Here is an 8,351-nt window from a genome sequence, read left to right on the forward strand (position 1 = left end):
ACCCCTGAAGCTAGCTCCATTTATGGCATATTCTTCCCCCTTGAGGTGCTCATAAAATCGTGTGCATCTGTGTCATCATTCTTTCATGTTATTTCATAATTGTTTCTTTATGTGTCTCTCACCCCCCACAGACTGAGCTTTAGGGCAAACAACATCTTGTTCACCAATGAATGAATGAAGATTGTAGGCAAGGGCTCAAATATTCAATAGCAGTCAAAGTCCAGAGAGTGAGAGGCTGTTTGCACAGGGCTTCAAAAGTGAATAGCCTAGACCTGTACTGTCTTATATGATGGCCTGTTAATGGACAAGAACCCAAACTCTGTAAAATAAAGAGGTTTATTCCAAGCCAAATATGTGCAACTATGGTCCAGAAAGCCATGCCCAAGAAGCCTTGAGCAAGTGGCCCAACCGTGGTTGGGTTGCAGTTTGGTTTTATACATTTTAGGGAGACAGGAATTACATGTAAAGTCATAAATCAGTAAGTGGAAGGTGTACATTGGTTTGGCCTGAAAAGACAGGACATCTTGAAGCAGGGGATTACAGGTTATAGGTAGGTTTAAAGTTTCTTTGATTTGCAATTGGTTAAAGAAATGAAGCTTTGTCTAAAGGCTTGGAATGTTTTAAGTTAAGGAAGTCTGTTAATCAGAGAGAAGTTACTGGACATATACTGAGAATCACGTGATCTGTTAAGTAAATTGATGACCTGCAAGTGTGATTTAACTTTTGTCTTACAGATGTGTCTGATCTTCCTTCCTTCCTTCATGGCTGGCAACTCAGGTTTAAGGTTTTTGTGGAGTCCCCTTGACCAAGAGAGGGTCCATTTAGTTGGTTGAGGGGCCTAAGAGTTTATTTTGGCTCACATTTCAAGTTGGCTTAATAAAAAATAATTTTTATATTAATTGCACATTGAAATAACATTTTAATATATTGAGCTAAATAAAATACAGTATTAAAATAAATTTCACCTGCATTATTTACTTTTTAAAGGTAACTACTAGAAAATTAAAAATTACAGAATTGTCTTGCATTACATCTCTAGAAGCTCCAATCAAGAGGGGGGAACCACCTGGACATGGTGGCTCATGCCTGTAGTCCTAGCACTTTGGGAGGCCTAGGTGGGAGGATTGCTTGAGGCCAGGAGTTCAAGACCAGCATGAGCAACACAGCAAGACCCCAGTCTCTATTAAAAAAATATAAAATTAGCTGGGCTACTCAAGTTATTTGGGAGGCTGAGGCAGGAGGATCACTTGAGCCTAGGAGTTTGAGGTTGTATTGAGCAATAATGACACCACTGAACTCTAGCCTGGGCAACAGAAAAAGACCTTGTCTCAAAAAAAAAAAAAAAAAGTTGGGGGGGAACTGAAGTATAAAATATGGAAACTGCCTCCCTGGTCCTGTCTGAATTCAGATGTTGAAACTGTTAGAGAGGGCTTTATTTTCTGTTCTGAATATTTTTGGGGTATAAGGCAATCTGGGAAGTAAAAGTTCAACCTAAAAATTAACTGAGTTTTTGAGTGTTGAGTAGGAGAAACAAAGGAAATTACTGGTTACTCAGAATAGTTTTACACTTGGGAGGAGAAGGAGGAAGCCCCTAAACGTAGATAAAACTGATCTCTAGGAAAAAACTCTGGGAAAAAAGAAAAGGAATGAAAGAGTACTCAGAACAATAGTTTATTCAACATTCCTGTTTTTTTTTTTTTTTTAATTCTCCCTTCCTGCCTACCCTCCTCATAATTTGTGATTCTTCTTTACTCTTTCCACAAACTCCAATCCTTTGGGTTGCTTTTATGTAGGCAAGGAAAACAGTCACCTTGTTAGGTCTGGAGGAGGGTAAACGGCTGGCAAGGAAGTGGCTAGGGGAGGAGAGTGGGAACCAAATTGTAGCTAGGAACCAAATTGCGGCTAGGAACTGTTCCCTGGTGGGAACGTACATAGTAAAAAGTTCCTAGTAACCTTTAACTGACAGAACTCATTACCATCTAATTAGCATATCATGGGTGGAGATTCTTGGAGCATTCCAGAAAACACACATGCCCAGAAAGGGAAAATGTTATATAACCTACCCTGTTATGTAACCTGTCTTGTGATCTGTTATAGACCACCAACCTGTCAATCACCCTCAAAGGCAAGAAATGGCAGCCAATCCTGCCAGGGGAAAGGCGGGACAAACTAGTGGGCTTATAAAAGGCAACATGTGCTCAGCCTCCAGCGTCTTTCTCCACAAGTGGGGACTGAGCCATTCTACTCTCTCTGGAACATATTTTCCCTTTGTGTAGCTTCCTTTACTTTCACTCTTTCTTTTATGTGATAAACTATTTGCATTAAGTTGCTCTGTGTTTGTGATCACTCCATCATCAGCTCAACTTGGTACCAGTACTCATTCTCGACACTTGGAACCAGGGGACCAGGGAACATCCACACAGATGAACCTAATAACTTTGAGTTGGGACAATTAATTCATTTTATTTTATTATTTTTTAGAGATAGGATCTCATTCTGTCATTCAGGCTGCAGTGCAGTGGCACAATCACAGCTCACTGGAATGTTGAACTCCTGGGCTCAAGCAATCCTCCTGCCTCAAGCCTCTCGAGTAGCTAGGGCTACAGGCTCCTGTAACCACACCTAGCTAATTTTTTAATTTTTTTTGTAGAGATGGGTCTTGCTATGTTGCCCATGCTGCTCTTCAACTGGCCTTAAGTGATCCTCCCCCTTCAGCCTCCCAAAGTGCTGGGATTACAGGTGTGACCCAACACACCTGACCTATTTTTTTTAATTAACATAGAGTAAAACTGCTTATCTTTATGTACAGTTGATGAATTTTAGCATGTATAAGGATTCCTGTAACTACCACCACAATGAGGATACAGAATAGTTCCATCACCCTAAAAAACTCTCTCCTGCTGTCCCTTTGTAGTCACACTCTTCCCCCACTCCTAGCTCATGGCAACCACTGCCCCGTTCTCAATCATTATAGTTTTATTTTTTCCGGCAGACCTTATGAATGAAATCACCTGTAACCTTGGGCCCACTGATTTTTGCTGGAGTCAAAGCAGCTCCCTTTGACAGGAAACCTATTCATAATTGTACATTACTCACAGAGTTGATGAACCATGAATATAGTCAGTTAGAATGCTTAGGAACAGAACATTCAGGGTAATGACTTTTTAGGTTAATTAAAAATTAAGCAAAATCCCTCTTATATTAATAATTTGGCCACCTTGCAATCTTTCTAAAATGTGAGTCTCCATTTCTTTCTTAAAGCGTTTTTTAAAGCCTAATGAACACAAATAGTTATTTTTTTAAATTAAGGAACATGATAAACACCAGAGTCCTAACAAATAGCATTTTCTTTTATTTGTGTATATAACTACCGAGACCATTTGATCTCTACAACCATCTTGAGGGGTGGCAATGCAGGGAATTATTAATCTGTGTAATTTTTAATAAGTGGGGACATTTGGACTCAGAGAGGTTAAGTGACTTGCCTGATCATTGTCTTATTCTGGTGAATAGTGATGCCAAGGTATGACTCCCATCTTCTGGATCTTTCCATCATTGGAATTTACTCCCTTTATTATTGTGTGAAAAACCATTTCTTGTGGTTCTATTCCATAGATATAAAGTGGAAGTTTTAGAATAGGATTTCTTAAAGTATGGTTTGCAGAGTAACTGCATCAAAATGTTTGCTAAAATGCAGAAGCCTATTCTGTACCACATCCCACTAAATTTAAATCCCCAGAGGTAGGGCCCAGGAATCTGCCTTTTAAAAAGGTCTCTGAGTTATTCTTGTGCATGCTAAAATTTAGGAGACCGCACCAAATGTGTATTGACCCTGGAACTTCTCTAAGAATATTATCTTTGTCTTAATATAAGTCCTAATAGAGGATTCTTTCCCCTTGTAAAGTGTAGCTTTCCTCTAAAAGCCCAGTTTATCCAGAAAACTATAATAAGCAAACTTCTAGATAATAAAAAATTTATTATTTTATTGCCTTGAGTTTCTCAAGAACAGGAAGGAGTTTTGAAGTCTCCGAGGCAACACTACCTCAATTCTGGGGAAATTGGATTTCTTATGCTAGTGGATTGACTCATTCATTGATTCATTCACTCATTTTCTCATTCATGGTGATTTTGGCTGCACATAACAGAAAACCCTGACTCAAACAGCTATTGGCAGATTTTAGAAGAGAGTGCCATGATTATCCCTCCATTTGAAATAATCACTCTGACTGCAGGAAGGAAAATGAATCAGTGGTGAGCAGAAGTGAGGCCAGGTAGGAGTTACAAGCTACGACAGTACCAGTATAAATGGAAAGAAGATGAAAAGTTTGAGAGAGACTGAAGGAGAAGGTAGGAAAAGAAGAGGACTCAAAGATGTTTTCTAGCCATTTTGCTTGGATGACAAGGGTGGATGGGGATGTTTACAAGCATAGCAGAGAATGTTGGTTTAGGATCAGTGCTGGGGGCAGAGTGGGAGGAAAGATGAGTCAGGGGGTCATCGGGTCTGGTGCAAAGAAATGGTAACTGGGCATCATCAGCGTGTGAGCAGTAGACAAAGCCATGGGAGCCCATTTCCTGTATCCCCTCCCGTAGGGGTGCTGTGGTCTTTCCAAAATGTCAGTGAATTCATCTGATGAGTTACCCCTTACTAAAGCATGGCTGTCTTAGAAGGAGTGATATTTTTTGAAAAGAGACTAATAACAGTTATAACATATTTTACGTAAAATAGTTTTATTGCTTCTAGAAACGGGATATATTCTTCTGAACAATACAAACTGTACGAGAAAGTACAGAGAATCACCTCAAATCTCATCATGCAGAGCTAAGTTCACAGTTTTCATGACATTCCTTTTAGGCATGTCTCTAGGCCCATATGCACATTTGCATATGATTTTACAAAATAAGACCAACTTTACATGGGCTTTTTAAAATTTGCTTTTTAAAAATTTAACAATATGCTATAGACATTTTCAATGGTTTCTTTGTATTCCATTGTGTGCTTGTACATATGTATATAGGTGTGTGTGCACAATTGTACACGTGTAGCTTAATTCATTCAATCAGTCTATTATTGAAGGCTATTTAAGTTGTTTCCAAAGGTTTGTTGTGATGAGCAAAGTTTCAGCGAATTTTTCTTATCATCCTTATTTTCAAACTGTCAGCCTAAATAATAAACAGAGAGAGGCTCTCTAAAAGAAATTAAGGTTATTAAGTGTGAATGTCTGATTTCCTTAAGTACTAAGTTTGACAGTCGATATCTCTGAAACTTTACTTGGACACTTCTTGTTTTATTTTTATTATGAAGGTACACCCTCAGTCTTTCAAACACATGGTTTGGCTTGTGATAATCTTTCAAACTGTTTTAGAGTAATTTTTGTGAAACCATGAATAAGTCAAAAATTCGTGTTATTTTTGAATATGAGTTCTGTCATGGAACAAATGCAGCACAGACAGCTCGAAATATCAACGAAGGGTTTGGGAAGGATGTGGCTAGTGAATGCACAGTATACTGATGGTTGAGAAGTTCCATTCTGGTGATTTTAATCTTGAAAATGAGCCACATGGGTGACCTGAGACCAAGGTAGATAATGACGAGCTGAAAGCTGTAGTGGAAGTGAATCCATCTCAGCCTACATGTGAATTAGCAGCAAGGTTTGACGTTACTATTCCAACAATATTGGACCATTTGAAACACATTGGCAAGGTAAAGAGGCTGGATAGGTGTGTTCTGCATGAATTAAATGAGCATCAGAAGAGAAATCGTCTCAAAGCTTGCCTTTCTTTGCTGTCATGACATAAAGGCAAACCATTTCTATACTGTATTGTTGCATGTGATGAAAAATGGATTCTTTTTGACAATCGCAAGTATTAGGCACAATGGTTGGATAAAGATGAAGTGCTGAAACAGTCCAAAACCAAATATTCATCAAAAAAAGCTAATGATGTCTGTTTGGTGGTCCAGCGCCAGTATTATCCACTATAACTTCACGAAACCTGGTTAGTCGATAACAGCAGATGTCTACTGCAACCGACTGAACAAAATGATGAGGATGCTTGGGATTAAACAGCTGAGATTGGTCAATAGACATAGGCCAATCCTCTTGCAAGACAATGCTCGACCACATGTCATACAAACAATGCTGCTTAAATCACAGAGGCTGGACTTGGAAACTGTCACCCACTGTATTCACCACACCTTGCACCAACTGACTATCACTTCTTCCAGGCTTTGGACCACTTCTTGGAAGGAAACATATTCAATTTGCAAGAAGTTGTGAAAAACACCTTTCGCGATTTCATAGCCACTTGCTCTCCAGGCTTCTTTGCTGCTGGCATTAAACAATCTACCGTTAAGATGGCAAAACTGTGCCAATAGTTTAGGTGCATACTTTGGTTAATTGTACCGCTTCTTGTTTGAGTTATAATAAACTACATTCTTGATTGGAAATCGGACGTTTCGTATTTAATGATCTGTAACACTTATTTGGGAACAGAGCATTGCAATGGGAATGTGTGTGTCATAGCAAACTTTGTGTGTATTCAGGGAGACAAAGGAAGACAAATGTTTTTAAAGAAAAAAATGGGGAGGATTACATAAATGTTTTGAAATAATTATCTTTGGCTATCAAGTTCAACAACAAGGGTAATACCAATCCAAGGTTGGACAGGCAGTGCTCGGCAGATGTCCTTGCAGAAGTATTGCATGTGGAAGGCTGTGATGGCCTTTGTGCAAGGTTATGATTTTTGTAGAGTCTTTTTTGTTATCAGTCACACAAGCATGAGGACCCTCTCTCCATGCCCTTCCCAGGCTCTATGTGTCAGGATTTTCTTAACATTAATGACTCCATTTTGATTCTGACAACTTTCAAAAAACTTAGAAAATTTTCTTGAAATAAACTTTTTGTATTTTAAAACCTATTGCCAAATCACTCTCTGAAAACACTACCCACAGGATGTAAGAATACCAATGTCTCCATAGCCTTACCACCATTATGTTGTCTCGTTGTTTAAGTGGCAGGAATTTCAGGTATTATAGCTGGTTGCTCCATCTGGCCTTCCAGTAGCTCTCATATCACACATGTAAGAAGTTGGCATATGAACAGCCCACCACAAAGGAAATTCAGCTGCCAATCTTCTTTTCCAGTCCACCATAATGTCCAGTTCTCAGTGCTTTCTAGACAAGAGAGGCTGAAGTGAATGTCCCAGGCTGACCAGCCTTGGCGATCAAAAGGCAGTCAGCACAAATCAGTGGCATTGCCATCTCTGTCCTTGGCGCTGCAGTGGGCCAGAGTGTTTCACCACTTACTATCATCCCCAAGGACGGTTCGGTTCTCGCAGTTTCTTTGCAGCTACAATCTTCTTTGTGCTCAGGTCAGCGACAAACTTTCTGACCAATCTTCTTGAGTGCAGCACTCGTTCATTTCAGAAATCAATCAATAAATCATTGACTATCTATTAAACATCTACAGAATAGTCATAAAGTCCCTATGCATTAGTTTGTTTCCCTGTTAGTTATTGGTTTTTTTTCTGTGTAGAACTTTATGATTTTAGGAACTCTTTTCATACCTTCCAGCCTTTATCATGGAAGGAAATGTGCAGAACATGGAGACATTTACAACTGGGATGGATGGACAATGGAGGACACCATGCTTAGGGACTTGTGGCTGTGTTGTGCTATGAGCCAGGCACTCTGCTAGACTCTGGGGATAAAACAGAAAATAAGACGTTTTAGTTCCTACCCTCATGGAGGAGGCTTTCGCAACCTCAGAATTATTGATGTTTTTGGCCAGTTAATTCTTTGCTGTGGGGATGTCTTATGTACTATAGGATGTTTTGTAGCTAGAAGCCAGCAGCACCCTCCACCAAGCTGTGACAACCAGAAATGTCTACAGGTATTGCCAAATGTCTACTGGATAGTAAACTCTTGCCTGGTTGAGAACCACTTGTGTAAGGGGAAGACAGCTGGAACAAGCTATCACAAAGGTAGTTCTCAAGTTGCACAGTAGAGAAACACAGGGTAGTAAAGCAAGGACTTGCTGAAGTCTAGGGCCTGGATACTCAGAATGTGGTCCTTGGACAGGCCGCATCCCCATCACCTGTATCTTAGTCCGTGTGAGCTGTTGTAACAGAATACTGTAGACTGGGCGGCTTGTCAACAGCAGAATTGTATTTCTCACAGTTCTGGAGGCTGGGAAGTCCAACATCAAGGTGCTGGCAGATTTGATGTCTGGTGAGGGCTCACTTCCTGGCTATCTTCTCTTTGTGTCCTCACATGGTGGAAGAGACAAGGGAGCTCTCCTGAGTTTTTAAAATAAGGGCATTAATCCCATTCATAAAGGCCCCTCCCTCATGAC

Source organism: Eulemur rufifrons, chromosome 8 (assembly GCF_041146395.1).
Source record: "Eulemur rufifrons isolate Redbay chromosome 8, OSU_ERuf_1, whole genome shotgun sequence".
NCBI classification, from domain to species: domain Eukaryota; kingdom Metazoa; phylum Chordata; class Mammalia; order Primates; family Lemuridae; genus Eulemur; species Eulemur rufifrons.